Below are 26,006 nucleotides of genomic sequence, written 5' to 3'. Positions count from 1 at the left end.
CAGAAATCCCTCCAGATTTAAGTGTTCGGAATTTCAAAATCGCGCGGCCACTACTGCAGTCACACAACATCATATGTTATTCATAACCAGCAATAGAAAACAAATTGTCTACTGTTGCCTTTTCAGCAGATGTGAGTGTTGGGGTAAAATCTCAAATAATAATGGTGGGTCTGGTGTCAAAATATTGAACGTGATCAAAGTAGAGAGAGAGTAATGTGGAAATCATCTGCCCCACAGGTAGGGGAAGGGTGTGGGAAGTGGGTATACTAGGGTTGTTGGGGGTGGAGAATGGGCACTGGTGAAGGTATGGGTGTTTCATTGTATGACCGAGACTTAGACCTGAAAGCTTTGTAACTGTTCTCATGGTGATTCAATAAATAAAATTATAAAAAATGAAAAAAAATGTAAGGTGGAGTTCATGCACAATTCAATCAGCTACTTGGTGGCTGAATAAATAGCAGTACTCCTACATAAAAAAAGTTTCCTTTGCTTAAGTTATATGTAAAAATGTAAATAATATCAGAACATTATAGAGATAGTAAATTGAACTAGCACAATGGGTCCAGTGAGTTAGTACATAGATTAAACACTTGCCTTGTGTACAGCCAACTTGTATCCAAATCCCTGGTACCACCTATAGCTCTCCAAGCACTCACAGGAATTACCTCTGATCACAGGCAGGAGTAAACCCTGACCGTCTCTAGGTGTGCCTCACCCAAAGCAATTAGCAATGAATACATAATTCTTTTCATAAATTCATTTATTTATAAATTTATTATAAATTATTAAGACTCATTTATTATAAGTCTTTTCACTTATTATTTTATGAATAATTTCATTTATTCATATATGACTTCAGTTATATTGTTTACAGTGAGTAAGAGGTTGAAAGTATTTTATTGGTTAACACTCTGAAGCTCTTCTTGGCTTTGGAGATGACTTTCACTTAATATTCACTCTAAAGAACACAAAGACACCATTTTCAGTAAAAATAAGTCAACAATGCAGATAGTATGGAAAATGAGATATTGCTAAAAAGTCAGAACTTGACTTTTTTACCAGTAAGAATAGGATCTTAGTCAACTGGTTCTAGAGAGGATGATATGAGTGCCTTTGAATTACATAAATTAATATCATTAATGCTTAGCTAAGAATTTGTCTGATTATAATCCACATTGGAATAATAGCTGCATTCAAATTTTGTAGCAAATTCTTGCTCATCTAGGTTTGTAAACATCTCATCCACTTTTGACTCTTTAGTATTCCCATTTCTAATCCTAAATGTTTCTTCTTTCAGGTGAAGATAGTCAGTTGAATTCCAATTTTTCCTTTTACATATTCCTTTTGCTTCACAAAGCACTTGGCTACACCTTTCAGCTGCTCGGGTGACATTCAGTAAGTAAGGATTAGGACTTCCTTCAGGTAATTGGTTAGATTGTTGCACAAATCCTGTAAATAAAAAGCTAAGAGTATCAAATGACAAGGTATATATATGTATATATATATATATATATATATATGAATGGATTAACTGTGTGAAACATTTTCTAAACAAAACAACAAAAAAGGGCCTGAGAGATAGTACAGTGGGGAGGGTGTTCGCCTTGCAGGCAGCTGACAGGGTTCAACCCTCAGCATCCCATATGGTCCCCTGAACACTGCTGGGTGTAATTCATAAGTCTTGAGCTAGGAGTATTTCTTGAGCATCACTGGGTATGACACCAAAAACAAAATAAATGAATCATTTTTTTTAAAAAAAAGAACAACAAAAAGAGCAACAACAAATATAATTCAGTAAGGGACAATTCAGTAAGGGTAATGTTCCTTAGAGTGAATATTAAGTGAGAGTCATCTTTTACTCTAACCAGTAAAATTACTTTATATATCTTTTATAGCAATTTTAAGTAATTTAACTGACATTTAAAACCACTGACTAATTACATAATTGAGGTTCAATCTATTTTAGCCTTGATTTTTGATTGATTGATTGATTGATCGTGCCTCAATCAGGGTGAGGAAAATTTGGTTTCATCTAGAGGAGAAATAGTACAGCTTGTATGGTGCTTGCCTTGTACCCAGCTGATATATGTTTGATGTCCTGTACTGTACATGAACCCAAATGCTGCCTGAATGATCTATGGGCACAGAGCCAAGAGTAAACCCTTCCCAAAAAGGGTGTGGCCCAAAGACCAGTTCTGTGTATCTGATAGGTTATGGACTGTGTGTCTCTCATCCTAATTATTTCAGTGATTCATGGTCCGAATTTGGGCTGGAGTGATAGCACAGCAGTAGTGCATTTGCCTTGCATGCGGTCGACCTGGGCCAACCCGACCTACCCGGGTTCAATTCCTCCACCCCTCTCGGAGAGCCCAGCAAGCTACGGAGAGTATCTCGCCTTGCAGGGCAAAGCCTGGCAAGCTACCCATGATGTATTCTATATGCCAAACACAGTAACAACAAGTCTCAAAATGGAGGTGTTACTGGGCCCGCTCAAGCAAATTGATGAACAGTGGGAGGACAGTGATACAGTGATGGTCTGAATTTAACAAATAAGCCAACATTCCCTCCCCTCCTTCTTTTTTTTGGTTTTGTTATTTGATCACTCTCTGCTATCCAGTCAAGAATTACTCCTAAAAGTGCTCAGGGGACAATATGGGATTCAGATCATCGAACCTGGTCAAACACGTCTAAGGCAAAGACCCTATCCAGTGTAGTATCATTCTGGCCCCACACTTCAACATTGTTTTAGCTGTATCATCTGTCAAGTAAGAATAGTTACAAGTTATGTCTCTTAGGGTTGTTGTAAAGATGACAGAATATAAATTATTATATAAAACTGCCTAGCCCATTTTTTTGAATACCATATATTGTTCATGAAGAAATTTAATGCAATAAAAATTTAATTTGTTAGAAAACATTTTACCTTATTGAAAGGGTGACACTGAGAGCTCAAAACTATACTGTACATACTAAATGTTTTTTAATTTAAAAAATGGTGTGAATCAGGCAAGTCATTTGCTGATGTATTTTTTTTATTTGAGTATGAGTTATAAACACTAAAAATGATTCATTGTCAAACCAGATATCTACCCTTGGGACCCTATCCCTTCTGAACCATACAACAAGACCTAATTTTTTTCAGAAATGATGGTTCCAGGGTGACATCTGAATATGTTATTTCTTTAGTTCAAAACAGGTATGTAAGCAGACAAGTCAAGATACCTTGGCAGCTTTCACTTGAATCTATTTTTATTTACACACTTAAAGGTGAGGGAATCTGTGATAAAGACAATAATAATCTTGCAAGATTTAGATATCATTACATGAACTGTGCCTGTAAAAACCTTACCTACCAAAGGGGAATTTAGAGGAAATATTAACGTATAAACTTGAAGCTAAAGGTATCTTTAAAGATGACACGCCACTGACAAAGCAAGTGGAAACAGAGATAAACAGATGGGATAGAGGTTGATATCAAGGATATACAAGGCACTGGTTGAACTCTTCAAGAAGAAAACATCCAACCCCATCAGAAAATGGGTCGATGAAATGAACAGAAACATTCTGAAAGAAGTAATCCGCATGGCGAAATGGCACATGAAAAAATGCTCTTCATCACTAAGAATCTGGGAGATGCAGATCAAAACAACAATGAGATATCATCGCACAACACAGAGACTGACACACATCCATAAGAACAAAAGCAACCGGCTTTGGCACATATGTGGGGAGAAAGGGACTCTCCTTCAACTGTTGGTGAGAATGCCAACTATTCAGCCCTTTGGGGGAAAAGTATGGACGTTTCTCAAAAAAATTAGAAATTGAGCTCGCATTTGACCGAGCAATAGCACCTGGAAATATATCCTGGAGATGTAAAAAAGTATAGTAGAAATGACAACTGCTATTGCATGTTTATTGAAGCACTGTTTATAATAGCCAGAATCTGGAAAAAACCCGACTGCCTGAGAAAAGATGACTGCTTAAAGAAACTTTGTTACATCTACACAATGGAATACTGAGCAGCTTATAGAAAAGATGAAGTAATGAAATTTGCATATAAGTGGATCAACATGGAAAGTATGTTAAATGAAATGAATTAGAAAGAGAGGTAGAGACATAGAAAGATTGCACTCATTTGTGGATATATATAAAGTAACAGAATGAGAGACTCACACCAAAGAGTAATAGAGATGAGTACCAGGAGTATTGTTCCACAGCAATTACAGTCTCTTGAAAATGAAGATTATATTTTTCAGGAAACACTACTGATGCTTTGAACTATTTCTTAAGTAGTTATCTATTGTAATTGATTTTATGACATATAAAAGATTCTGCAAAGTGTTTAATTGGGCCTCTTTCTTTTATTTTTTTCTGTTACTTCTTTAGGCACTGTTCACACCTGGAAAATAAAAGTATACAAAATACTTGAAAGTATTGAGATTATCTGTTTAAAGTTTCAAAATGAGGAACCAAGAGGTAGTATAGAATTTTAGAAGTTACCTTAAATACAGCCAATCCCACCTCAATCCCTGGCAACACCAATAGTCTCCAAGTACCACCAGGAGTGAACCTTGAGCACAGGGTCAGAAGGAACCTCTCAGAATAGTTAAGAGTAACCCCAAGACAAACAGAGAAAAGTTTCAAATTGACTCTTACATAATATTTCTATCTTTGCAAAAGTGAAATTTTGACTAGTTTATCTCTGGGCACAAAAGACCAGAAAGGTTCTTTACATCTTAGATGATCAATTCTGTTCCTTATACTTCCTGAAACAAGATCCTTGCTCTTGATACCATATGACTTTCTCCATGACACATACATCACCAACATGTTTACTTCTATGAGTAAAGGAAAAGTCCACTTGCAAAAAGCCTTTGTTCTCTATGACAACACTATTTTCTCATTGAGTCGAAAGGTTTCACTATGTTTAATGCATGAGGGAAAATGGGTTTCCAGATTTCTCACATAGGTATGTTTTGAACATTTTAATTGATTTGGAAAACTAATGCTTTATTCTCCATGTATTATTCTTTCAGTCCCAATTACAATAGAAATGAACTCTTAATGTTCCAAAAATACTTGTAAACTACAGTATTTTAATTTTACATTATATTGTTTTTCTTTTTTACTTTTGGGTGACCTGGAAATGCTCAGGGGTTACTCCTGGCTCTGAACTCAGGAATTAGACCTCGCATGTTCAGGGGACCATATGGGTGCCAGTATTCAAACCAGGGTTTGCCATGTACAAGGAAAATGCTCTACCTGTTGTACTATCTCTTTATCCCCAACACTATATTTCCTTTATGTTACGAATTCTATTACTCTTGGGCTAGAGAGATAGTAATGCCTACAATATGGTTGTCTTACATGCTGCTGACTCTTCAATTCCTGATACACATATAGACATTTGAGTCACAATGAGTGATTCCTCAACACATACTGAGTACATAGTGTGTGAAAAAAAGAGGGTAAGAAACCCCAGAAGTCTATCCCTCTTGGATTTTCTAATCCATTTTAAATAACAAAATAATTTTAGCATCAAAGTTGTGGAAAGAAACCACTAAGCAGAATTTTACCCAAGAAAATTGTTTGAATAACCTTTACAATAAAATAATCTTGTTCAATGACTATATATATGCAAGCTCAGTGAAGAATAATTTAGTACTATATCACAAATTAACAAGTGCATATTGACTAGTGGTAACACTTTGAAGAGTAGTAATAGATGATTTCACTAAAAAATTACTCAATGAAATGCAAGAATTTTGAGATGGTAGAACTGATTTTGTTGCTCAGTTGGAATCAAGTCCGGGAAATATCAGTCCAGAATAAAGTCCAGAATCATATTACTTCCAGAATCATATTTACTTCTGGACTGGAAACAAAGAAAATACATCTTTCCTCTAAAATAATTAAACAAATGAAAGATTATTGGATTCAGTAAAACACATTGAGCTCTCTGAGTGTATCGTCATAGCAGCATTTTTATTCCTCAAAATAAAAAAAAACTTTAAAATTAAGAATAGTTTTGTTCATTGCCTACAATTAGACTTACCTTACTTATGCTGAAATTGAGGCTTCCCCATATTATAATTCCAGAAGCTCCTAGAGCAATACTCTCACCAATAGTATTCATAAGGTCAATCTGTCAAATGTGATAGAAAAAAGTTAAACAAATTGGAAAAAAACTAAAATTTTACACGTAGAACAGTAAACTAAAGTTAACCAGCATAGTCTACAAGCATAATTTAAATCATCTCTGCTAAGTTACTTTTATCTTTTAAAGGCGATTGTCTTCATATAACAAAACTTTTCACGATGTTCATTGATTTATTTTTAAAAAAGAAGATACAGAGATGGATTGCACAGTGAATAGGTTAGGCACTTGCCTGGCAATATCTGACATACCTTAGTTGCCTGCACCACATATGGTACCCTGAGAATTTTTAGCCTGTGTGTGGCAAGAAGATTGGAAGAGATAAAGAAAGTATAAAAGAAGGATGGAGGGAGGGAAGGAAGTAGAAAAAGAAGTAGAAAGAAAGGAAGGAAGGGAGGAAGGAAGGAAGGGAGGGAGGCAGAGAGGGAGGAAGGAAGGAAGGAAGGAAGGAAGGAAGGAAGGAAGGAAGGAAGGAAGGAAGGAAGGAAGGAAGAAAGATGGATAGGCGGGAGGGAAGGAGGGAGGGAGAGAGGGAGCAAGGGAGAGTGGGAAGGCATGAGGGAGGGAGGGAGGGAGGGTGGGAAGGAAGGAGTGAGTGAGTGAGGGAGGGAGGGATGGAGGGAAGGAAGGAGTGAGTGAGTGAGGGAGGGAAGGAAGGAGGGAGGGAGGGAGGGAGGGCAGACTAAGAAAAGAAGGAACAAAGACTAGAATGATTTCCTGCATTGCCTGAATACCTCATTCTCGTTGGTTGCTTTATATAATTGATTTAAAAGTCAAATATATTCTCATTTTGCACTCCTATCATTATATTATGACCAGATTCTGCCTCAAGTCTACATCCTTTTCTGTTACAATCTCACATAAAAAGTAAGTTTTCTTTCCTTCATAGATGATTTTCGATTCTATTAAATAACAGCCTGAACACAATGTCATGGCCAGTGGTTTGCACTGATTTTCTTACCTCAGAAAGAAATTCTCCAGGAGCATCTGTAAAATCCGGACGGACATACACAAAAACCGGAAGTGGATCTTCAACATCTCGCACTGTAGATACCCGAATGGCTTCCTGGACCCTATTCCTGGCAAAGAGTGCTGCCCGTGGATTTGAACTTAAGTTTTTAGTCAAGTAAATGGATGGGTAAAGAGCAGTGCTTTCATTCCACAACCAGTTGAGTTGATCATTTCTTGTTTTCTCTATTTCAAAGCAACTTCCATTATATTTGGTTTCCCTATACTGATGATTGTAACAATCAGGGAAGAGGTAAAAATCCCAATAGTTCTTTGGTCTTAATGATTTTCCCAGTTTTAAGGTCTTTAGCATGAAATCCTTTGCTGCCTCTTCGAAACTTTTTTTCGCTATTTTGTTAACATCATGTGGATCACAATTTGGTTGTTTTTCACAACCAAATCTATAGATTTGTTCTTGTAAGTAGTTTTTGAACCCCAATTTCTTTTTCTTTTTTTTCCCTTTATTTTATTTTATTTTTTTTTACAGTTGTAGATTTACAATTTTTTGTGCTTGGGTTTCAATTATACAATGATCAGATACCCATCCCTCCACCAGTGCCCATTTTCCACCACCATGGATACTATCCCTCCCACCCCCATCCCCCCATCCCCCCTGTCTCTGTGGCAGGGCAATCCCCTGTGTTCTCTCTCTCCTTTTGGGTGTTGTGGTCTGCAAAAGAGGCATTGAGTGGCAAACATGTTCAGTCCATAGTCTACTTTCGACATGCATCTCCCCTCCTGGGAGGATCCTCCAAACATCCTTTATTTGGTGCTCCCTTCTCTATCTGAACTGCCCTTTCCTCTAGGATGCCCGGCTGGCCTCTAAGTTATGGAGTAATCCTCCTGGTGCTGATCTCAGCTATTCTTTGGTATTAATCTCATATTTTGTTACTTTATATCCCCCAGATGAATGCAATCTTTCTATGTCTATCCCTCTCTTTCTGACTCATTTCGCTTAGCATGATACTTTCCATATTGTACCACTTGTATATAAATTTCATGACTTCATCTTTTCTAACAGCTACATAGTACTCCATTGTGTAGATGTACCAAGTTTCTCTAACCAGTCATCTGTTCTTGGGCACTCAGGTTCTTTCCAAATTCTGGCTATTGTAAAGAGTGTTGCAATGAACAAACAAGAGCAGATGTCACTTCGACTATACATTTTTGCCTCTCTGGGATATATTCCCAGGAGTGGTATTGCTGGGTCAAATGGGAGCTCAATTTCTAATTTTTTGAGAATCGTCCATACTGTTTTCCAGAAGGGCTGAACCAGTGGACATTCCCACTAACAGTGAAGGAGTGTCCCTTTCTTGCCACATCCACGCCAGCATCAGTTGCTTTTGTTCTTTTGAATGTGGGTCAGTCTCTGAGGTGTGAGATGGTATCTCATTGTGGTTTTGATCTGCATCTCCCTGATGATTAATGATGTAGAACATTTTCTCATGTGCTTTTTTGCCATTCAGATTTCTTCTTTGAGAAAGTTTCTGTTCATTTCATTGCCCCATTTTTGGATGGGGTTGGATGTTTTCTTCTTGTGGAGTTTAACCAGTATTTTGTATATCCTGGATATCAACCCCTTGTCAGATGTGTATTCGGTGAATATCCTTTCCCATTCTGTAGACTGTCTTTGTATTTTGGTCACTGTTTCTTTGGAGGTGCAGAAGCTTCTTAGTTTAAGATAGTCCCATTTATCTATCTCTGTTTTCACTTGCTTGGCCAGTGGCGTGGCATCTTTGAAGATACCATTAGCTTCAATGTCATGGAGGGTTTTGCCAACTTTATCTTCAATGTACCTTATGGTTTCTGGTCTGATGTTGAGGTCTTTAATCCATTTTGATCTTACTTTTGTACTTGGTGTTAGCAGAGTTCTGAGCCTATTTTTTTTGCATGTAGCCATCCAGTGATGCCAACACAATTTATTAAGGAGGCTTTCCATACTCCACTTCACATTACTTGCACCTTTATCAAAGATTAGATGAGCATATGATTGAGGGGAGATGTCAGTGTATTCAACCCTGTTCCATTGGTCTGCAGTTCTGCCTTTGTTCCAGTACCATGCTGTTTTAATTATTACTGCTTTGTAGTAGAGTTTGAAGTTAGAGAGGTTGATTCCTCCCATTTTGTTTTTCCCAAGAATTGCTTTAGCTATTCGTGGGGGCTTATTGTTCCATATAAATTTCAGGAGTGTTTGCTCCATTTCTTTGAAGATTGTCATGGGTATCCTTATAGGGATTGCATTGAATTTATACAATGCTTTCGGTAGTATTGCCATTTTGACAATGTTAAGTCTCCCGACCCATGACCAGGGGATATCTTTCCATTTCCTCATGTCCTCTTTTATTTCCTGAAGTAGCGTTTTGTAGTTTTCTTTGTACAGGTCCTTTACTTCCTTAGTTAAGCTGATTCCTAGGTACTTGATTTTCTGGGGCACAATTGTGAACGGGATTGTTTTTTTCATGTTGCTTTCTTCTCTCTCACTGTTTGCGTATAGGAAAGCCATGGACTTTTGGGTATTGATTTTATAGCCTGCAACTTTACTATACGAGTCTATTGTTTCTAGGAGTTTTTTGGTGGAGGTTATTGGGTTCTCTAAGTAGAGTATCATATCATCTGCGAATAGTGAGAGCTTGATTTCTTCCTTTCCTACCTGAATGCCCTTAATATCTTTTTTCTGCCTAATCGCTATTGCAAGTACTTCCAGTACTATATTGAACAGCAGTGGAGAGAGTGGGCATCCCTGTCTCATCCCTGATCTTAGAGGGAAGGCTCTCAGTTTTTCCCCATTGAGGATGATGCTTGCTGTAGGCTTGTGGTAGATGGCTTTAATTATGTTGAGAAAGGTCCCCTTTATACCCATTCTTGGCTAGGGTTTTCATCATAAAGGGGTGCTGGATCTTATCAAATGCTTTCTCTGCATCTATTGATATAATCATATGCATTTTATCTTTTCTTTTGTTGATATGATGGATTATGTTGATTGATTTCCGAATGTTAAACCATCCTTGCATCCCTGGGATGAATCCTACTTGGTCATGGTGTATGATCTTTTTGATGAGTAGTTGGATTCTATTTGCTAGTAGTTTGTTGAGGATCTTTGCATCTGTGTTCATCAGGGATATTGGCCTGTAATTCTCTTTCTTTGTGGTATCTCTGTCTGCTTTTGGTATCAGTGTGATATTTGCTTCGTAGAAACTGTTCGGAAGTGTTTTTGATATTTCAATTTCGTGGAAAAGCTTAAAGAGCATTGGGAGTAAGATCTCTTTAAAGATTTGGAAGAATTCACTAGTGAATCCATCCGGGCCAGGACTTTTGTGCTTGGGGAGACTTTTTAATTACCATTTCAATTTCCTTGATGGTGATAGGTCTGTTCAGGTATTCCAGGTCTTCTTGGTTCAGCCTTGGGAGTCTGTAGGAGTCTAGGAATTGATCCATTTCCTCGAGGTTTTGATGTTCCGTGGCATAAAGCTTCTCAAAGTACTCCCTGAGGATCCTCTGAATTTCTGTGGTTTCTGTTGTAATGACCCCCTTTTCATTTCTCATTCGGTTTATTAGGGTTTTCTCTCTCCCTTTCTTTGTGAGTTTTGCTAGAGGCTTATCGATCTTGTTAATTTTCTCAAAGAACCAGCTTTTGGTTTCATTGATCTTTCGGATTGTTTTTTGGGTTTCCATCTCGTTAATCTCTGCTCTGAGTTTTATTATTTCCTTTCTCCTGTTCGGGTTGTGCTCCTTTTTTTGGTCCTTCTCCAAGCTCTTAAGCTGTGAGGTTAGGTTACTTATGTGTGCTCGCTGCTCCTTCCTGAGGAATGCTTGTAGAGCTATAAACCTTCCTCTTAACACAGCCTTTGCTGTGTCCCATAAGTTATGGTAACTCGTGTTCTCATTTTCATTCGTTTCTAGGAATCTTTTGATTTCCTCTTTGATTTCCTGTCTAATCCACTCGTTGTTCAATAGTGCACTTTTTAATTTCCAGGTGTTTGATTTAGTTTTCTGTTTTTGTGTGTGATTTACTTCTAATTTCAGTGCATTATGGTCTGAGAAGATTGTTGATACAATCTCTATCTTCTTAATTTTATGGAGGCATGTTTTGTGGCTCAACATGTGGTCTATCTTGGAGAATGTTCCATGTACGCTTGAGAAGAATGTGTATTCAGCTTTTTGTGGATGAAGTGTCCTGTATATATCTACTAAGTCCCTTTCTTCCATTGTTTCCCTCAAATGAAGTATGTCCTTGCTAAGCTTGAGTCTGGTTGATCTATCCAGAGGTGACAACGTGGTGTTGAAGTCTCCCACTAGTATTGTGTTGCTATTGATGTCTTTTTCCAAATCTATGAGTAGTTGTTTTAAGTACTTTGCTGGTCTCTCATTAGGTGCATATACATTTATTATTGTAAGTTCTTCCTGTTATACAGATCCTTTGATCTATAAGAAATGGCCTTCACTGTCTCTTATGACCTTCCTCACTCTGAAATCGATGTGGTCTGATATATGGATGGCTACCCCAGCTTTTTTCTGGGAGCTGTTTGCCTGTAGGATTGTTTTCCAGTCTTTGACTCTGAGTCTGTGTTTGCTTTGACTATTGAGATGCGTTTCTTGCAGGCAGCAGAATGTTGGGTTCAATTTTCTAATCCATCCTGCCACTCTATGTCTTTTAATTGGTGCGTTTAGCCCATTGACATTGAGAGAGATTATTGTTATGGGATTTTGTCCCATTGTTCTGTTAAAATTTGGTGTATTTGAGGGGCCTTTCTTGCCTTAAAGTAGCCCATTTAGTTGTTCTTGTAACCATGGTTTTGAGTCTATGAAGTTCCTGAGCTGTTGTTTGTCTGTGAAACTGTGTGTTGTTCCTTCTATTATGAATGAGAGTCTTGCTGGGAAAAGTATTTTGGGGGAGGCATTTATTTCATTGAGTTTTTTCACTATGTCCCACCACTGTTTTCGGGCCCTGAGGGTTTCATCAGAAAAATCAGCTGTGAATTTTAAGGATGCTCCTTTGTAAGAGATTTCTTTCTTCGATCTTGCTGCTTTCAGAATTTTGTCTCTGTCTAAGGTTTTGGCCATTTTGATCAGAATGTGTCTTGGGGTATTTTTATTCGGATTTCTTCTAGCTGGTACCCTTCGGGCCTCCTGAATGTGGTCACAAGTTTTCTTCAGCTCCTGAAACGTTGTAGCAATGATGTCTTTGACAGTTTCTTCTTCATCAAGGTTTTCTTCCTGTCCCTCTGGGACTCCAATAATTCTTATGTTACTGCTCTTTCCTTCATCACGATCTTTTCTTGCCATCTGTTCCCGCATTGTGAGTCTCTTTTCCATTTTCTGCTCTTTTCTGGTGAGTCTCCGAACTTCATCTTCGAGCTCACTGATTCTGTTCTCAGCAGCTGTTACTCTGCTGCTGAGGCCTTCCACTGAGCTTTTCAATTCGCCTACGAGATTTTTCAGGTCTGACATTTCTGATTGCATTTTCCTCATTTCTGTCTTCAGATCCTCTTGTCTTCTATTGGCATTGCTTTCCATTGTTTCTTTTAATTCCCTAAGCATCCTAAGTAGCTCCCTTCTGAATTCCTTGTCAGAGAGGTTGTCTAACACTACAGTACTGTTGGTGTCATCTGGGCTAGATTCTTCAATATGAAAGTTTGGTGGGCTTTTGCGTTGCTTTACCATTGTGACAGGTGTGGTTTAGTCCTTCACGTTCACTGTTATTATTCTGCTTGATATGCAGTGTGAGTTAAGATAGGCTTATGAGTTATTGGCTACTGTATTTCTAGTGGCTGAGCTAAAATAGAGAAGTTTCTATCTAAGAAGGTAGCTTATGGTTCCTATGGCATATGTAGTGGGAAAATATTTTGCGGCCGCCTTAGCGGCCGCGGCTCAGGAAAGAGTCCCTGGCACTGGGTGAGGAGTTGGGAACGTCTCCTGTTTGGAATTGGAGCCGTTCAGCTTTGTTGCCCAGAGCTAGGCCTCTGTGCCCGTCCCACGCAGATCAGGGGTTGAAAACCGGCTTTCTAGGGGCTGGATCTAGTTGCACATGCCCAGAGAGGGTCCCAGGCCCTTGGGGGTGGGCTGTACCTGTTTGGAATTGGAGCCGTTCAGCTTTGTTGCCCAGAGATGGGCCTCTGTGCCCATCCCACGCAGATCAGGGGTTGAAAACCGGCTTTCTAGGGGCTGGATCTAGCTGTGCATGCCCAGAGAGGGTCCCAGGCCCTTGGGGGCGGGCTGTACCTGTTTGGAATTGGAGCCGTTCAGCTTTGTTGCCCAGAGCTGGGCCTCTGTGCCCGTCCCACACAGATCAGGGGTTGAAAACCGGCTTTCTAGGGGCTGGATCTAGCTGTGCATGCCCAGAGAGGGTCCCAGGCCATTGGGGGCGGCCTGTACCTGTTTGGAATTGGAGCTGTTCAGCTTTGTTGCCCAGAGCTGGGCTTCTGTCGAATCCCAATTTCTATCCCAGAGAGGTCTCCAATCTTCCCAGTCAATAACAGTCGAACCTACAGAATCATTTGTTATATAATAGTCGATGTCCATATTGGCTTTTTGCAAGTGTGTTGTTAGATTTCCACACTGGGGAATACCTCCATTCATATCTTCATCAGTAATCAAATTTATGTGAGGATATAGACCAAGTCTATCTACATAGAACAATGTAACATTTTGTCTGGTGACATTTTTAGTAGGATATCCTATAAAAGTGTAGATGCTCAGGTCTATTGTCGTATTATGATACAGGGGGCATTTTTCAATTGGAACATTCCATGCAAGGATGTAATAGTATTTGGAATAATAGGAGATGGAGAATAAGTCATCGTCAAGTAAATTGGAAACATAAGGAAGGGTAGCATTGCCTCAAATAGTCCATTAAACCCAACAAATCTGCAATTGAGAATACACTTGATGTCTAGAACTCTTATGATGTAGAAGGATAATGGAAAATGTCATCTGTTCTGTACTCAGTGATTTGATATATCCAATATTTGATGTAAGATTGTAACAGAAAAGGATGATGATCAAGTGGTTTAATATATTATTTTTTTCTTTTGTCACTCTTCAGAGATGTTTTTCAAATTACTCAGATATAACTGGAAAAAATACATATTCAGCCTGTATTATAGATTGTAAATTTTATCATACTCTCCAGATAAAGAATCATGACTTTGATAAAATATTTGAAGACTCTAAGGCTTTTCTTCTGTTCATATATACACAGAATATACCTGTAACTCTAAAACAAAGCAAGTCATTTAATATATGAGCATTTGCCTTTATACAGATGGATTTATATCCAAAAAGAAGATATTACTAATTTAGGGCCTAGAGAGATTATTAAATATATATTTAATATATGTTCAGTAAGTAAAATAAAATTTGTATCTGTGTGATGGTACCTGAAATTAGTATCCACAAATAACTAAACCATTAAAGTCAGTTATTTTTCTTGATTAACACTAGCAAATTGGATTGAACTCTGTTTCCTCAATGTAATGCCAAAATCAAGTTGTTCAAACTATTAAATTATTTCTACAGTTTATTTGTTGGGGATGTTATGTCACTTTAAAATTTGGATAATAAATTAACAATATTATATATCTGTCGTGACATTTCAATAAAGCAATATTTATTTTAAAAACTCTATGCAAAATGCCTATGAATGAGGGAGTTCTGAACTTGCCATCCTTATATATTGATTTTTTACATTGAAGATAATTAAGTCCTCCATTTCTGTTTATGGTGTGATAAGAAGAAATCCCATAAAAAGATAGAGAAAATCTTACAATCAAACTGAAATTTGAAACCAAATGCCTAGCACAAACAAAACAGCTCTCCCCTTATTTTTTCTCATAATAATGAGGAAAATTTTTCTGGTGATTTTTATTCATTTTATTATCCCTAGATACTTTAGCCTCTTATAGTCCTTTGTCTTATATCACTTGATCACTTGAACACTTGACATCCCATTACTCATCAGTTTGTTCGAGTGGGAGCCAGTAATGTCTTCATTCGTCCCTGTCACATGCTAGTGTATCCCAATGCGTCTGCTCGCTCCAGGAACATGAAGAGTCTCAAACCGTTCATTCAGGGTCTTGTATACTTATATAATTAAAATTTATCATACGTATCTATTTTCATATAGATATGTATGTTTATATATGCTCCTAGTACCATTTTTAGGTTAAATTTTTTTAAAAGTCTACTTTATGAAACCTGAGAAACAGCACATACGATAAGACGCTTGCATTGCATTTGGCTAACCAAGGGTCTATTCTCAGCTCCTTACTAGCAACTCTGAGTCCAACAGAAATAATCCCAGGATGCAAAGCCGGGAGTATGGATTGAACTTCACTGGGTATGACACAAAAATAGAACAAACAGGCTCCTTTGTACATAGCAACTTAATAAAGATGATAAGTTTATCTAAACATAACTCTATTCTTCTATGTGCTCATAAACATAAACATAAATCAGAGTACGTAAGAAGGTGAACTAAAATTCATTTTTTTCCTTCTTGCCTGGAACATAGTAAATACCAAAAATGAAGAAATTGAGCCATGGATAAGCGAAGTTTGTTGAATAGTTCATAGTCATACTAGGATCAAGTATTTTCTAGAGATTTTTTTTTAAAAAAGTATCAACTGTTTGAGCCATTAAAGAAACAGTCAGATAGAAATGAAACAATCTGAAATCTAACTGCACTGGATTCAGATCAGTGATGAAAACATGCTTCAGAAATGCCATACATTTTGTTACCAGACACATTAATTGCAAATCTACATAAACAAGTCTTCAAATATCATAATTTTATCAACATATCAGACTAATTGAAGTCTCAATGTACACACCTTCATTGGGTTGTCCCTTTCCTTCTTAATGAATGATTTCACGAGAAGAAAACCATTAAAATTTACACTTCAAATTGTTTTCTTTCAGCTTGACAAAAACTTTCTGATTTATCAAAGATATATATGATTTTCTGTCTTTGATTACAGATGCACCCAAGTTGCCTTGAACTCTGCCCCCTTTGCTTCTCATGGCCTCTTCTCACACATCTCCAATCTCATGCATACACACACCTACACACAGTTCTTTTCTTTCTCATATCTGTACATTATTATTTTTGTCATTATATTAATGCGTCAGGATTTGCAATGTTATTTATAGTTGGGTTTTAGACAAACTGTGTCAGTACTAATCCCATTATCAGTGTCTTTTTCCATCTGCCTGAGTCTCAGGTCCCTACTCAATCACTACATATTCGTGGCCTGTTACCTTGAGAAACACTTTTTTAAGTTGGGTTGTAGAATTTTGATTCTTGTTTTCAGTTTTGTTGACTCTGTGGTTTGGATATTTATCTATACCACTCCTTTAAAACACGATGTACTCAAATTCCCTTGACCACCTCTATCAAGAGCTTCCAGTTTCTTTTCTTCCTCCCCATGATTCCTTTCTATCTCTGCCCTTCTCCGTATACTCTGAGTCTGAAATTGATGTAGGCATCCCCATTTCAATATTATACTCCTTCCAGACATTCCATCTTTCACATATAAATGAGAAAGACTTTTGTCTTTTTTCTTTCGGTTTATTTTATTAAACATAATATTTCCATTCATATTGCAACAAATAGCATAAGCTCATCTTTTTTTACAGTTGTGAAATGTTCCAGTGTTTATATATATGGGAGCTTCAAGGTCCACTTGAAGTTTTGTGCAAGTACTGGATAATTTACTAATGTTCTAGTTTTTAAACAAGAGAGTTTTATCTTAATATTTCTGACATTTTCAAAAAAGACACTTATTAACAGTAAACTTGACTGACTGAAACATTAATTTTTATCACAAGCAAAATTCCACATATCATACGCTTTGAAATAATTTTTTCAAAAGGTAAGTCATAGTTTATTGTGGTATATACTATAATATTTATAAATACAATCTACATGTACATTGCTGGAGCGATAGCACAGTGGTAGGGCATTTGCCTTGCACGCAGCCAACATGGCCGACCCGAGTTGGATTCCTCCGCCCCTCTCGGAGAGCCCAGCAAGCTACCGAGAGTATCTTGCCCGCAGGGCAGAGCCTGGCAAGCTCCCCGTGATGTATTCGATATGCCAAACACAGTAACAACAAAGTCTCCAATGGAGACGTTACAGGGCCCACTCGAGCAAATCGACCAACAACGGGAGGGCCTTTTTACATGTAGACAAGAGATATCATTCAAAGAAGCTTAATTTTAACACCAATTTTATGATAATAATGAAGTTAATTGAGATGTGGATTACATAAAAATCATTGGTGTGTTGCATACTGTAACAAAACCCTTATTATGACTTAGTAAAAGTTAAATCATTGTCCCTCAACAATAAGTATGAAATGAAATAGATTACATAATGAAAAAGCATTCATTTTTATAATAATTTTATTTAATGACTGAGAGTTACAAAGTTATTCATAATTGGGTTTCAGGTATACAATGTTCCGATTGCCTGGAGCAGGCCCCAGTAACGTCTCCTTCGTCCTAGTCCTGAGATTTTTTATAAAGTGTCATATTCAAGGCTCTTCAGAGTTAGGAGAATGAGATCCATCATTGTTACTGGTATTTAGCATATTGGGTACGCCACGGGGAGTTTGCCAGACTCTGCCATGTGGGCAGGTTACATTCAGTAGTCTGCCAGTTTGCCCAAAGTAGGAATGAGATAAGATGTCCGGGAGCTGGGTTTTATAGTCTCTGGGTCTTGGCCATTGATGGGATTACACGGTGCCAGGGGGCCAGTTGGTGGGCGTGACCCCTGCCTACTGGAATATGGAGGATCTGGGTGGAGGATGCTCAGCCCTGATCCGAGCAGGCTTGGAGATCTCAGCCCCAAGACCTGCATGACTTTGTTCCTCTGCCGATGCTTTCATGCATGTGGAGGGTGGTCTCAGCATGGTGGTGGCTGGTTCTGGAGGTCTTCAGCTGCCGGAGCCCTGGTCGGGGAGGGGTGGGAAATTCAACCCACTCCCACCAAGGGGCCCCAGCGAGGACAGCCAGGAGTGGCGGCAGGAAACAATGTTCCATAATCTCACAATTCACTATTATCCCTTCCTTTAAAAAATGTCACTAAGAATAGTTAATTTTTTTTCTTTTGGAGTCATACCTGGTGATACACAGGGGTTACTCCTGGTTTCTGCATTCAGGTATTACTTATGGCAGTGCTCGAGGTACCATATGGGATGCTGAGAATCAAACCTAAATTGGTCCCTTGCATATCAAACGCCCAACCACTGTGCTATCACTCCAGCTCCCTCACCAAGAATAGTTTTATTTAATTATTAAATATCAAACTATAGTCTGGGACAGGTAAGTATTGATTCACAATGAAATGTAAAGTTCAAATACAAATATATTGTATCTGGATTAGCAAAACATCATAAAATATTCTTAGTTTTCTTAAAGTTTTCTTTACTAAACTCAAATATAAAAATGTAAATGATATCAGAAGATGATACAGAATTAACACAATGGGTCCAGTGAGTTAGTACATAGGTTAAGGCAACCAACTCTGGTTCAAATTCCCTGCAGCATGCAAGGTCCCCCAAGCACTTAATGGATTTACCCCTGATCATAGAGCCAGGATATACCTGAACACCTCCAGGTGTGCCTCCCCATAATGATTATTGTTGAACACATAATGGAATAGATAATTTCATTTATGTAGTTTTCAGTGTGTAAGTGGTTGGTAATGTTTTTGTAGTTAACGTTCTGGTAGTCTTCTTAGAGGCTTTTGGAGGTGACTTCCATTGACTATTGACTCTGCAGAACCCCAAAACAGTTTTTGAGGAAAAAAGAAAGTCAATATTGCAGGTAGTAAGGAAAATGAGATATTGATAAAAAGTTAGAAAGTGACTTTATTCCTAGTGAGGAAACACAATCTAGGTTCATTGACTCTAGAGAGGTGAACTACAAACAGCAAGACATAAATTAATGTACTCAGTGCTTAGTTTAGAATCTCACATTGTACAATTCATATTGGAATAACAGCTGCACTTAAATTTTGTAGCAAATTCATTCAGGTCCAGAATTGTACTTTTCAAACCCACTTTATATTTTTTATGGTTCCCAGTCTCAGTCCCTAAAGTTTCTGGATTTAGGTGAAGATAGTCAGTTGAGTTCCATTTTTCCCTTATGAATATTCCTTTGTCTTGACAAAGCACTTGGTTACACATTTTGGCTGCTAGGGAAACATTCAGTAAGTAAGGATTTAGGACAGTGTTCATGTAATTTCCTAGGTTGTTGCAAGATTCCTATACATAAAAACTGTTGAGAACATCAAAGAACAAATATATATATATATATATATATATATATATATATATATATGTTGGAGCAATAGCACAGCGGGTAGGGCCTTGCAAGCGGCCAATATGGCCGACCCAAGTTTGATTCCTCCGCCCCTCTTGGAGAGACTGGCAAGCTACCAAAAGTATGCACAGCAAAGCCTGGCAAGCTACCTGTGACATATTTAATATGCCAAACACAGTGACAATTGTCACAATGGAGATGTTACTGGGCCTGCTCGAGCAATCGATGATCAATGGGAGGACAGTGACAGTGATATATATATATACACATATATATACACACATACATATATATACACATATATGTATATACACATATATGTATATGTATATATATATATATACACTGGTACGAATGAATGGTGTGAAACATATCCTAATGAGGAAAAATAACAATAAGAGAACAAGTATTGTTATTCTCTATGAGAATGTTATTTTACATTAAATATTAAACAACATTTAATGCCACTGAATCATTACATAATTGAGGCCTAAAATATTCCAGGTTTGAACTCTCTTGATTTTTCACTCAATGAAAAAATTAGTTTATCAGGAGAAGAAGAGATAATACAGCAGGTATGGTGCTTACCTTGCAACAGCTGACCAACGTTTGATACCTGTACTTTACATGAATCTGAACCCTGTCTGAGTGATCCTTGTGTACAGAGTCAGGAGTAAGTGCTCGGAATGATAGGGTGTGACTCAAAGTTCAAATCACTGTTTTTGATAGGTTATGGGTGCTGGTCTCTCAATCCAATTCCATCAGAGAGTAATAGTTTGAATTTAAGGAACACTCAAACTTCCTTATTCAGGAGACCTTGGTCAACTTATTCTGTCTGACTCTGTTTTAGGTTTAGCATCTGTCAAATAAGGATTGGTATGTGCTATGTCTCCTAGTTTTTTTTGTAAGGATAGAAATTATTTTATAAAATTGCCTACCACAAAATCTAGAATATCATACATTGATAATCAATAAATATAATGTAAATAAAAATACAATTTTTTCAGAAAACATCTTAACCTCAAATTGAAGAATGAAAGGAAAACCTTTAAGTTGAGAGCTAAAACACACACACACACACACACACACACACATATATATATATATACATATACATTTATATCACTATATCACTGTATCACTGTCACCCCATTGCTCATTGATTTACTCAAGCAGGTGCCAGTAACGTCTCCATTTGTCCCAGCCCTGAGATTTTCGCAGGGTCTCCTTACTCGTCTTTCCCAACGCTGCCGTATTAAGGCTCTTTCAGGGTCAGAGGAATGAGACTCATTATTGTTACTGTTCTTGGCATATCGAATATATCACGGGTAACTTGCCAGGCTATGCTGTGCATACATGTATATAAATATATATGTATATATGAATATATATTAATGTAACTGTTCATAATAAATTTTTAAAAAGTTCCTGTTATTTGTGAATCAGGATGTCATTTTCTAATGTGTTTACCTATCAAAATTAGCACTGTTAGCACTGTTCCCCCCTCCATTGTTCATTGATTTGTTTGAAGTGGGCACCAGTAATGTCTCCATTATGAGACTTGTTGTTACTTGTTGTTGGCATATCTAATACATCACGGGTAGCTTGCCAGGCTTTGCCGTGCAGGCGAGATACTCTCAGTAGCTTGACAGGGTCTCTGAGTGGGGCGGAGGAATTGAACCCAGGACAGCCATTGCAAGGCAAACATCATACCCACTGTGCTATCACTCCAGCCCACCTATCGAAATATGAATAACAAATACCAAAAATGGTTTATTCTCAGATCAGATATATAAACATGGAACAGTATCACTTCAAAATGTAAAAGTGGACCGCCTATTCTTTCATAACAAAAGTCCAAGATTTTATCTGAATGTGCTAGTCCTTTAGTCAACTACAGGTACGTAAGCAGACAAGTCAAGGTATCTTGACAGCTTTCACTTGAATCCATTTTTATTTTCCTTCGTAAAAGGTAAATAGCATCAGTAATAAAGACACCAATAAACTTGTACTATTGAAACCCTTTCCCTAAACTATGACTGCATTACCTTACCTGCCAAATAAATTTAGAGATAATATTAATGTAGGAATGAGAAGGAGTGCTGATAGTAGGGTATAGGATAACACTGTTTTGCCCTTCCTGCATAACCTCAGGTAGCTTAGGTTTATTGGGTTGCTCCCAACACGGTGCTCCCATTCCCCTGTGTTTATTTGTAACTTCTTTTTTTGTGCTCTGTTGACTTGTAAATATTTTTTTCTCTTCTCCCTAAGTCCTTTGCATAGTTTATTCAGAGCATTGTCCTTTCTGTATGGACACAAGAAGACATGCTTTTGTAATGTGACTCTCAGTGATATTTCCCTCTTGGGCATCTATCTGTTCTTTCACCTAAGCCTCAGTTGTCTTTTCTTCCTAGCACCCCCAAAAGCAGGGTTCCTGATGAGAGACTGGATGGAACCAGGGCAAGCAGTAAGCTATGTGCTACCCTGGCATGGAGATGGGCCTGGCTGAAGCGCCATAATGCTTAACTATAAGTTATGAGCTTGGTCATGGACAAATGCTGTCATGAGCCAAAAAGTAATAACTAGATTTGGACCCTGCTAGGGTTAGGAACGATTAATCTGGCCTGAGAGCTGTAGTCTGAGTCTGTGGCAAGATGTTCCCAGGAGAGCTGCCCTACAAGTCTCAATGTTATCTCTTACTGTGTCCATACAAAAATAACGAGTATTGAGATGTTGATAGAGTTATTGGACTAAAGAAAAGAGAAAAACACCTTAGGAGGTATTCTGCCTGAGGCAGTCAGGAAAGGCTTTGGAATATCCTAGGTGGTGTTCCCTTTGAATGTGGTGGGCCCTCAGGAAGGACTTTCTTATGTTGATTTGGCTAGCCAACTAAGTGCAGTGTCAGCCCAGGGTGCTCAGGAGTTTGAGAGTGAAGAGTTGGAGGGATGAGAGATGAGAGAAAGAGTAGGGCAGCGTGATGGAATGGCTTTCTGGACCTGATTTCTGGCAAAGAGTGCCGCCCATGGATTTGAACTTTTATTTTTAATTCAAGTAAAAAATTAGCAGTGCTTTCATTCCACAACCAGTTGAGTTGATCAATTCTTGTTTTCTCTATTTCAAAGCAACTTCCTTTATATTCACTTTTCCCATACTGATGATTGTAACAATCAGGAAAGGGGTAAAACCCCAATAGCTATTTGGTCTTAATGATTTTCCCAGTTTTAAAGTCTCTAGCATGAAATACTTTGCTACATATTCAAAAGTTTTTTCGCTCTCTTGTTAACATCACGTGGAGAAGGCTTTGATTGTTTTTCATAACCAATTCAACAGATTTGTTCTTGTAAATACTTTTTGAACCCCAATTCCTATCCCAGAGAGGTCTCCAATCTTCCCAGTCAATAATAGTCAAGCCTACAGATGCGTTTTTTTATATAATATTCAATGTTCTTACTGGCTTCTACAAGTGTGCTGTTAGATTTCCACTCTGGGCAATACCTCCCTTCTCAGATTTGTTTTTGTTTATATTTATGTGAGGATATAGACCAAGTCTATCCACATAAAACAATGTAACATTTTATCCAGTGACGTTTTTAGTATGATATCCTAAAAAAGAGTAGATGCTCAGATTTATTGTCACATGATGTCTATTGGGACATTTTTCAGTTGGAACATTTCATGCAATGATTTAAGTAGTATTTGTAATAATAATAGGAAATGCAGAATAAGTTATCTTCAAGAAAATTGGAAACATAAGAAGTGAGCATCTCCTGAAATAGTCTGTTGAACCCATCAAAGTTGCAAAGGACCATACACTTGACCTCTAGTACTTTCATGACTATCACGATCATGATCATCCTGTTGTTCGTTGATTTCCTTAAGCAGGCACCAGTAATGTCCAGGAGCTGGGTTTTATAGTCTCTGCATCTTGGCCGTTGATTGGACCAACCTGGCGCTGGCGGCAGCTGGTGGGTGTGACACCTACCTACTGGAAGATGGGTGTCTGGGTGGAGAAGGCCCAGTCCCAATCCGAGTAGGCTTGGAGACCTCAGCCCCGGGACCCGCATGACAAAAAATAATAATGGAAAATGTTACCTAATCTGTGATCAGTAATTTGATATATTCAATATTTGATGTGAGATAGTTAAAAAAAAGGATGATGATAACTGTGGTTTAATATTTTTTCTTCTTCTGTCCCATTTTAGCTATGTTTGCAAATTGTTCAGTTATATCTGGAAAAACTACATATTAAGCCTACTTCTCTGTATTATAGATTGTAAATTTTGGCCAATGCTGAAGATCAAGAATCATGACTTTGATAAAATATTTGAAGACTGAAAGGCTTTTTATCTGTTTATATATATGTATATAGAATGTACCTGTAACTTTAAAATAAATCAAGTCATTTCAAATATGAGCATTTGTTTATATACCATTGTATTTATATCCAAAGAGAAGATATTACTAATTAAAGGCATATTTTCATTTTCATTTCATTTCATCATCCTGTTATTCGTCGATTGCCTCGAGCAGGCCCCAGTAACGTCTCTTTCATCCTAGCCCTGAGATTATATTCAAGGCTATTTAGGAGAATGAGACCCATCATAGTTACTGGTATTTGGCATATTTGGTATGCCACGGGGAGTTTGCCAGACTCTGCCCTGTGGGCAGGCTACATTCGATAGCCTGCAAGTGTGTCCAAAGTAGGAATAATACAAGGCATATAGAAATTATTAAATATATTTTTAATGTATGTTTAGTAAGCAAAATAAAATTTCTATCTATGTGATTACTCAAATTAGTATCCACAAATAACTAGACTATTAAAGTCATTTCTTTGTCCTGATTAAAAGCAGCATATTATACTCTGCTTCTTCAATATAATGCCAAAATTAAATTGTTAAAATTATTGAATTAATTCTATGGTTCATTTATTTATTTTTTATGTAGGAGTACTGCTATTTATTCAGCTACTGATTAGGCCGATTGAATTGTGCATGAACTCCACCTTACTTTTTTTTCCATTTTTTATAATTTTATATATTGAATCACTGTGAGAGCAGTTACAAAGCTTTCAGGTTTAAGTCTCAGTCATACAATGAAACACCCCACCCATACCTTCACCAGTGCCCATTCTCCACCACCAAAACCCCCAGTATACTCCTATCCCACACCCTCCCCCTACCTGTGGGGCAGATGATTTCCAAATTACTCTCTCTCTACTTTGATTATGTTCAATATTTTGATACCACACCCACCATTATTATTTGAGATTTGATCCCAACATTCAGATCTGCCGACAAAAAGGCAACAGTAGACAATTTTTTTTCTATTGCTGGTTATGAATAACATATGATGTCTCGTGGCTGTAGTAGTGGCCACGCAATTTTGAAATTCTAAAATTTTAACAATTAAATATGGAGGGATTTCTTGTGAAAACCTGCTGGGTTCCGAGATTTGTTCCTGAGTCTCTGGGATCATGGTCATTAAGCAGCTTGATCAGGAGCCAGAGAGGCCATTCCTGGGCGGCGACACGGGGTCTCATTGGGACGGGGAGGAAAGGGCTGCTCCACCCCCATCCTGTGAGGTCCCGCGTATCTTGTCACTGTGGGCCCAAACCTGACTGTCCAATGGCCTCTGGAAGATGACGAACATGGGGCCACCAGGGGGAACAGGCCAAGGCATGAAACCTATTCCCACCTGGGGTGGCCCATCGCCCGTAACCTACTGCAGGGACCGGACGATTTCTGTCAAAAGTTGCTAGGTTCTGAGATTTGTTTCTGAGTCTCTGGGATGATGGCCATTAAGCGGCTTGATCAGGAGACAGAGAGGCTGTTTGTGGGCGGTGTCTCGGGATCTCGTTGAGATGGGCCAGGTCCACCCCTTTCCTGTGAGGCCCTTCGTGTCTTGTCATGCAGGCCCAAACCTGACTATCCAATGGCCTCTGGCAGATGGTGGCCACTGAGCCGCCAAGAGGGAGCTGGTGGAGGGCAGCGCCCTTTGCCACCTGGGGTGGCCTGGCACCCCATTGCAGGGACTGGAAGCATTTCTGCCAAAAGCCGCTGGGTTTCAAGATTTGTTTCTGAGTCTCTGGGGTCATGGCCATTAAGTGGTTTGATCAGGAGCCAGAGAGGCCATTCATGGGTGGAGACTCAGGGTCTCATTGGGATGGGGCAGAAAGGGCTGGCTCCACCCTCATCCCGTGATGCCCCATGTGTCTCATCAGTCAGGGCCCAAATCTGACCGTCCAGTGGCCTCTGGATGATGGCGGCCACCAGGCCACCAGAGGGAGCAGGCCAAGGCACAAAACCTATTCCCACCTGGGGTGGGCCAGCTCTGGAAACCTCCTGCAGGGACCGGAAGCATTTCTGCCAAGAGCCGTTGAGTTTCAAGATTTTTTTCTGAGTCTCTGGGATCATGGCTGTTAAGCAGTTCGATCAGGAACCAGAGAGACAATGTCTCCAATTATATAGCTGAGCCGGAGCTATGTTTTTGGTGTGCCTCCCATATACCTATCTTT

The sequence above is a fragment of the Sorex fumeus genome, unplaced genomic scaffold (assembly GCF_029834395.1).
Source record: "Sorex fumeus unplaced genomic scaffold, SorFum_2.1 ptg000037l, whole genome shotgun sequence".
Lineage (NCBI taxonomy): Eukaryota > Metazoa > Chordata > Mammalia > Eulipotyphla > Soricidae > Sorex > Sorex fumeus.
This window is presented reverse-complemented; position numbering follows the sequence as displayed.